Genomic DNA, 8078 nt, shown 5'->3' on the forward strand with positions numbered 1-8078 from the left:
TTAGTATTTGTAAGTACTAAATTTGTAGCTATTAAATAAATAATTATTGAAAAAACAAATGAGTGCTCCCTAACCTGGTCTCTCTACACTTCCACTGAAGTTCAGGTGAAGTTATTTCCTCAATCTTATCCCCTGTCTTTAACTATGGCACTGAATTTCATAGTTGGAAGGGACCTTAGGTACTGTCTTATATAAATCAGAGAAGTTAAGTGACAAGGATACTCAGACTTGAGATGTTCAAGAAGGCTTATGTCCCTTCTTGAGATGGTCCCTCCCTACCTATACAGCCTCATTTTCTGGATACTCTGTCTTGTACTTCTGTGAGCTGCTTCAGTATGCCACGGTCTCTGTTTTGTCTTGGTTTTCATACTTGCTTTGTCCTCTCCCTGGAACAATCTCCCCCTCCCACCCACTCACCTGCTTTTATTCACTATCTTTTGATTCCTCAGGTCTTAGCTCAAGGTTCACTTATTCTAGGGAATCTCCCATGACATGCTTACGCTAGGAGTATCCATGAAACCTGTACCTCTCCTATCATAGCACTTATTCTGTTTTAAGCTGTTACTTTAAAAATCATCTGCCAACACACTGGACTTGAAAATTCTGTGTGGAAAGTTGCCACACAAATCTGACTCACACTTATTTTCTAAGAACGTAGCCCAGCATTCAATGCTCAATAAATAGGCTGGCAATGAATATACTTTCACTCAGTGAATGCATATCTTTTCCCTTATAAGCACAAAATGTCCCTGCTTCCATTAGACTGGTAACTATTCAAAACTCTGGTTGGAGATAGAGGTGGGCCTTGCTTGGTAAGGTAAATGTGTTTCTGAAGGAGTAAATTGAATTACTTTTAAATGTTCTAAAAGAGATTGCTATTTAAAGGATCCATTTAGTAGATCTTTTCACGAAGCAAAGAATGTGATTATACAAGTAAGCATTGCTTATCCTTCTGCAACGTCAGGCTTTTAGAGTGTGCAGGACCTTGGTGTGGGGGTGAGTGCATCTGCTTGTGGTTGAGGGGGTGTGGGAGTAGCGGTTCTTGCTGGACTTGGGAGAAGATTAAACACAGGTTGATCATTAGCCTAAGTAGTATATTTTTATAAAACCAGACAGAATTTTGACCTCCTTTTAAAGAGACCTAGTATTTCAATCTTTTCACTTACTGATGAGGAAACCGAGACCACTTACTCTTTTCCTTGGAAGAAATCTAGTATTGATGGGTAGTCCCTAAAATGACCACATCACAGAATGTCAGGACTGAGATCAACCTGTTCAACCCCCTCATGATAAAGATGGGGAAACTGAGGCCCAGGTGGTAAGTAACCTTGCCAAGTCCAAACGATTATTTATTTTTTTATTATTTTTAAAAACATATTTAATTAATTTATTTATTTGGCTGCGCCGGGTCTTAGTTGTGGCACGCGAGATCTTTTAGTTGCGGCATGCAGTATCTAGTTCCCTGACCAGGGATCGAACCTGGGCCCCCTGCGTTGGGAGCACAGAGTCTTAACCGCTGGACCACCAGGGAAGTCCCTCCAAATGATTATTTGTTGATGAACTGGACTGCAACATAGACCTTAGGTCTCTTAGCCTAGTGCTTTCTCTATGAGCTGATTTTCTGTTCAGAAGTTAATGGCCCCAGGATTCAGATCGCTTAGAATAAGTGCAGCATCCTGGTTGAGAATATACAATTTGGAATCAGAAAGGCCTGAATTTCAGTCCAAATTCCCCTGCCTAACATCTCAGTGACTTTAGGTAATTTACACTTTTGTAAGAGCCTCAATTTACTTACCTGCAAAATAGGGACAGTTATAGTGCTCCCCTATAGAGTAGTTATGGCTCTTATAAGGCAATGCACGTGAGAAGCTTGCATGAGGGCCCAGCATGTAGTGGGAGCTCAGTAGCAATGATGATTGTAACAATGACAATGATGATGATTTTAATGATGATGGATCTCTTTCCCTTGTTACTTCTTAGGTAAAAGGGCATAAGTCCATTTTCTCTAATCTAAGAATTGGCCAAAATAACTCAAATCATCTAAACATGGCTAAAGTAACTCAAAAATGAACCCCAAATTAAAACAATTGGCTAGGAAGAGGTGGTTCTAATTCTTGAATAGAAAGATATTGACTGCATTTAAACTTGTTAAACGTTAATGTGCTGCCAACAGCCTCCAATCTAACAGAGCTGCTGTCTAGCTCCTGCATCAGAAAAACTACTGAAGAGAGACTTACATGTTTTTCTTCTCTTTCCCAGTTCTGTTTTCATCTCTGCCTTAAAAATAAGCAAATCTTCAGCCCCCCAATTAATAAATAAATAAAAAGCAAAGTAAAGCCTTACTTTAAATCCAGCTCCCAGCAAAGGTGAGAGGAACATTCTGTAGGTTCCAGAGTTAAGGATGCTCATTTTCTGACCTTTTTTCTCCTCCTCTGTCTGCCAGCTTTGAATGCTAGGAAACAGAGAGACAGAGAGGAGGGTGAGTTTTGCAGCTTCCAGGCAAGCTGATTGCTATGGGCTTTCTGGTTCCCAAGAGGACATATTCTTAAGATCACTTTATTTTTCTTACATAAAATCCCTATTTCTGCTTCTATACATTTTAAAGGAAGATTTACCCTCTTGGCTGTTTGCTCATAAACCATCAGCTCACAGCACAGAAGGGGAGGATACTATCTTATATCATGAGATGAGATTTGAGCATGACCACCGTCATTTGGAAGAGTATCACAAAGTATTGGAATGATCAGTGGTAGCACTTAGGCTATGATAATGAATATCTACTTCGAATCTGGAAAATGTTGTGAAGCATTAAATGACTGATGTGCTATATGCCATTCAGTGTGACCTCAGATGAGAAAGACATCATCCAGGTTAAATACCCTGTAGTCACATTGTCATTGCTAACCTGGCTGAATTCAGTGGTACTTACTCCTCCAGCTTTGGTATCACCCCTGCTTGGATTTTGACATCTTCTTTTATTCTGTCATGTTGTCCTTGATTGTCCATAGTAACACTGCTGCTTGGATGGAGAACGGGTCCCATTGCTGTCTTTTAGATGCTGGTGCTGATGTTTTTTGGTTGTGGTTTGATTCCTTAGTCCTACAACATGGCAAGTGGAGCAGTGCTCTGTGCTCAGGCTGCCCCATACTTTTCTCCATTTACCAAACGTGTTGTCTTTAACTCATCTACCATGTTATTAGCCCTTCTACTTTAAAGGGCACCAGGACAGGCCTCTTTCAGGGGCTCCACTAAACAGACAAAGGATGCATTTCAGTCTAAGGGAAACAGACCATGGGGTGACCAACAAAAAGTTGGATTTTTTTTTTGAAGATTTTGCAGAATGAAACAGGCTGTTTGCTTGTTTTCCCTAGAGAGTTTTGAGAAGGGAAAGGTTGTATGGATCCAGAGGTCTAGGGTTGGGGGTAGGTGGTCATTTTAAGCCATGTGCAACTGATGAGTAAGTGGAATGATATTTTGAGCAAAACTAGGAAAGAGCAGACAAATGTAGAAAGGCAGAGATGACATAAAAGAGAAGTGAATGGAGAGCTGCCACTTGCGCATTAGAGATAGAGAAAATGGCCATACTCCCCATGTGTGTGTAGCCCCCTGGAGGTCCAGGAGTCAGACTCTACACTTTCAAACTCTCTTTTTCCTCTTCTCTGCTCCCCTCCATTGCTTTCCCCTCTCCTTCACTTCTATCCTTTCTTTTTCTTTCCCTTCCTTCCTTTTCCTTTTGGATAAGTTAAGTAGGTTTATTTTCCTTACAATTACAGTAGTCTTTCCAAGCACACATGCCATATGCTTCCATGTGCCATCTCTTTGCATATGCAGTTCCCTTTGGTGTTTCTGCCTCTCTGCCTTTATTACCTGGAAAACCTGTATTCACCCTTGAAGAATCTGTCCACGTGTCAGTATTGCAAAGCTTTCCTCAGCATCCCCATGCAGGGTGACTCATTCCTTCCTCTTGTTTCTATTGCAGCATTACTCTGCCTTGCAATTTTCTATAAGTCCCAGGCCCAGGACCCTTCACTTGCTCTTCGTGTCCTACTGCAAATTCGAAAATAGTCCCCAATCCTTTTCTTGCATGTTCTCTAGAGAGGGAATCTGATTGATGGACTAGAGATTAGTTCCCATTGGTCAGATTTCACGCTTAATGCGCCCTCTCTTCTCCTCAGTAAGCTCTTCTCGTCTCATCCCTGTCAATATAACCACGCCTAGCACTGGAACTAGCAGAGCTCAGGTGCTCACCACATGCAGTGAATGAATGCTAGGCCCTGTGGGGGAATAAGAAAAATGTACCTCAAAGTTACCATTTTCTTTAAGCTTAAAATTTCATTGGGGGAAATGTCTTTGCATATATTAAATAGAAATCAACACAAGCAGTAAAGGGAAGCATATGATAGATAATATTCATACAAAGAAAACATTGCCATCCTTACGATGATAAAACTTAAATATTGGCAAGAGAATCAAGTTCTACAGTTGTTTGTATTTACCACATCAGTGAAACCATTTATAGTAGAAGTATCTATCTCCTGGGTCATTTTTCTTGGATCCCACCACAACTATGTGGTTATTGTGGTGGCTTCTGGTGACAGTACCTCAGTTGGTTGATGGGGTTGGGAAATATATCGTAAGCTAGGTCAATCAAAATTTTCCTCAGAGTATTCTGACTTCCCAAGGGAGGAAAAACAGTCATTCTTTTTGGGCACAGTTATAAGAGGTGAGGTCTGAGAGTCAACAGCCACCATATTTCATCCATTTTTTACCTCTGCCAAAGGATAAAGCTAGCTTGAGAGATTAAAGATGATTCTGTTGCAGGAGAGAGAAGCAGAAATGAGAAATGGAGGGTGGCTTGGCTTCCAATTATTCCTGAGACCTGCTGCAGCTCAGCCCTTTATGCATTTAAATGAAGTTTCCGATCAATTGCCCTTTGTGTTAAAGGTAAACCCACCTAAAGTTGGGTTTCTGACACTTGCCACCAAGTATTCTGGTGATGTAGATGCTAACTACACCACTGCTCGGTAAGGACTGACTATGCCTGATCTCCTTTCCCAGAATCGCAATCCATTTCTCACCAACTCAAGAACACATTTTAGAACACAAGATAACCACTAATATTGGTAATATTTACCTTACTTTTTGAAAATCTCACAGTCGATCATGATAAGCCATTATGCTGTGGCAATAATGGTTTAGACCCTGCCACTAACTAGATGTGATAACCTGGGCCAAGTCACTTCTCTTAGCTGGGCCTCTGTTTTGTCTGTAAGATGGAGTGTGAGGATTAGATGCCATCTGTCTCCAAGTACAAGTTTTCATGGTATTAAATGAGACTATTGAAGGACTAACACAGGTTCAAAATCTAAACCAGGGATTACCAACAGTCAGGCACCATACTCTCCAGGGCTGAAGGTATGGAGGAGGCACAGCAAAGAATCTGAAATATTTGCTTTTTCAAGCATGCCTTCCTCTTATCCCTCACCGATTTTGATATATCCAGTGCTGGATATTGGGAAAGAAGTTTGAAACAAACACAACAATTTCAGGCTAAAAGCATGCTCCTGGATCAGGGACTGAGGTAGAGGAAAAGGCTCTGGAAGTAATAAAACTAGATGAAACAGCCTTTCTCAGCTCAGATCAATGTTGCTGTGGTCTCTCGGTGTATCACGTTACTTTGGATCTCTCCATCCCAGTTTATCCTTCATACGGTTACCAGGGTGATATTGCTGAAACACAAATCCTATTGCAACATCATTGCTGCTTAAAATTCTTCTGAGATTGCTTCTGCCTTCAGGAAAAGCCCAAACTTCTTAACAGGGCAGTCAAAGCTACGAGGCCCCATCACAGTTCTCACTGCTCGCCATGCCTGTCCCCTCCCCCCACATGCCTCGTGATTGCAGGATATACTGAACAGCTTCCTGCTTATGAACAGGCTAGGCTGTTCCTCACGTCTGTGCCCTTGAACATGAGCAGTTTCCTCTGCTTGAGACACTCCTCCTCCTTCCTACCCTCCTCTCGCCTTCTTGCCTGGCAAACTCCCCTCCATCTTTCTTTGCTTCTAATACAGCGTCTTCCCCATGGAACAATCCCTCACCCTCTCCTCTGTCAAGAGGTTAGTCTCTGCTTCCGTTTTCACACTTCCCCTGGTTTATTGTTTTTATTTATTTGCATCTCTGCGAGCCTGTCAACAACTTGAGAGCCTAGTTCATAGTAGGTAGTCAAAAATGCTCATTGATAAATAAATGCTTCTGAGCTACAGGATGAGCCTAATTGTCTTCTTATTTAGCTGAAAAGAAGGAGGCTAAAAATTAACAAACACGTTGGTTCCTTAAGGAAATCTCGTAAAGAAGCATCAGTAAATGTCAAGAATTTGGCTTTGGGGTCGCGGACAAGGACCAGAATGTATGTTTTTGTTTTTTGTTTTCTGGTTTTTCAGACTCCTGGGGCCAATGACTTATTGAAGCTGAGCTATTTGACTAAATTAGTAATCACAGCACATCACCTGGTGAAAATCAAAAGGCTGCAAATAACCTCCGTGTTGGTAGTGTTAGAAGCGCTCTTTCTTACAAGTAGGATTTATGAAAATCTTAAAGGACTGTGGGAGAGGCACACTTATTGTGTGAGTGATATTCAGGCAACATTTTCAGAAGATCGTGGCAGTTCTATCAGTCACTGTGACACAGTTTAACGGCCTCCACCCTCTTCTTGCTACCTTCCTGTCTGATACGTAGATAAAATACAGGATGGAAAAGAATAATATGATGTCTCCATTGCTCTGAAAAGAGGAACATGTCTTTTACCTAAAAATGTCAAGTCATTTGATTGCACCTTCCTCCTGACACACAGGGCTGGCTGGTCTCCCTCAGTTGTGCTCTCACAGTACTGTGTACCTTTCCTTCCTAGCTGTATATGCAGTTTGCAGTGTACACTTAATCAGTGCAAGCATTTGCTCATTGCTTTTCTCTTCTGGTGGATGGTATGCTCCATGTGGGCAGGGGCCACGTTCCCAGAACCCAGCACTGCCACTCAGTCAAGTCTTGCTGAATAAAGCAATGGGTAAAAGACTCTCTTCCGATAGCATGTGTGTGTGTATGTATATGTTGAAGTATGTGTATGCACATGGAGTGGGAGGTGGGGACACGGGAGGTGGAGCATGTGTAAGTGAAGTAAGAGGCTGTATCTGTTTCATTCTGGCCCTTTGATGCAGTCAACAAGCTTCTTCACCCCAACCCTGCCAGTTTACAAAAGCAAGCTGCAAATGCTCACTAATATTCTTGGCAAATATTCCTCAAACTGCCCTTTCTGCATGAAGAATACCCCACGCTTTACTTTCTGTAGTTTATGTTATGAAAACAATGGGTTTTGTCAGTGGTTTTCCAGCAAGAATGTATAGAATCATTTGGAATGTGCTTTTTAAAAACTATACAACTACTGATCTCTTCCCTGTTCCCCTGAAGACATAAAACAAGTTCATGACAAGGGATGCCCTCTACTTTACTCGTTGAGAATCACTATTCCAGGTAATCGCTAAAGGCAAGCTCCAGACTCCTCGAGGGCAGGGACAGTGCTGCCTTTGCTTACCATTTCATCCTCGCTATGATATTTAGAACAGTGCCTGACACATGGCAGATGCATAGTAAATATTTGCTGGATGAATCACTGAATCTCCCTCTTAGCGTCTATATTTGTACCTGCTTTGAGTGGTGTGGTTTGAATTCTTGGCTCTGTACATTAACAACCCTCCCTGTCTCCCTAGGACTTGACTCTCATCTTGGTTTGTTTCTTGTCAGTTTACACCTCAGCGCTCTTTCCTGTGGTTTAATCCATCTGTCTGTACAATCTTGGCATCTTCCATCATTTTGGGAGAGCACTCCCTGCCTCAGCTCCCTGATTTCCTGGAACAGTTATCTGCTCCTGCCTTTTGGCTCTTGTCTAAATCTGATCATCCCCCTTTTCCCCTTGAGGTGAGAGATCTGGAAAATATTCATGCTGCTGGAGCTATACAGTACACACAAGTGATATTTGCCTACTTAACAACTGCCCTTAGTGGCATTTGCAGTCAGGTCATTAGATGT

At 41.9% G+C, this 8078-nt stretch overlaps 1 non-coding gene across 1 annotated transcript; it reads right to left on the reverse strand.

The window, feature by feature from the left end:
* Positions 1-1458: 1458 nt before the first annotated feature.
* On the reverse strand, positions 1459-1531 carry TRNAG-CCC (transfer RNA glycine (anticodon CCC)). The gene has a single exon. It is a non-coding gene; the product is annotated as a tRNA-Gly (tRNA).
* Between the last annotated feature and the right edge of the window lie 6547 nt (positions 1532-8078).

Source organism: Eubalaena glacialis, chromosome 17 (genome assembly GCF_028564815.1).
Source record: "Eubalaena glacialis isolate mEubGla1 chromosome 17, mEubGla1.1.hap2.+ XY, whole genome shotgun sequence".
Classification (NCBI taxonomy): domain Eukaryota; kingdom Metazoa; phylum Chordata; class Mammalia; order Artiodactyla; family Balaenidae; genus Eubalaena; species Eubalaena glacialis.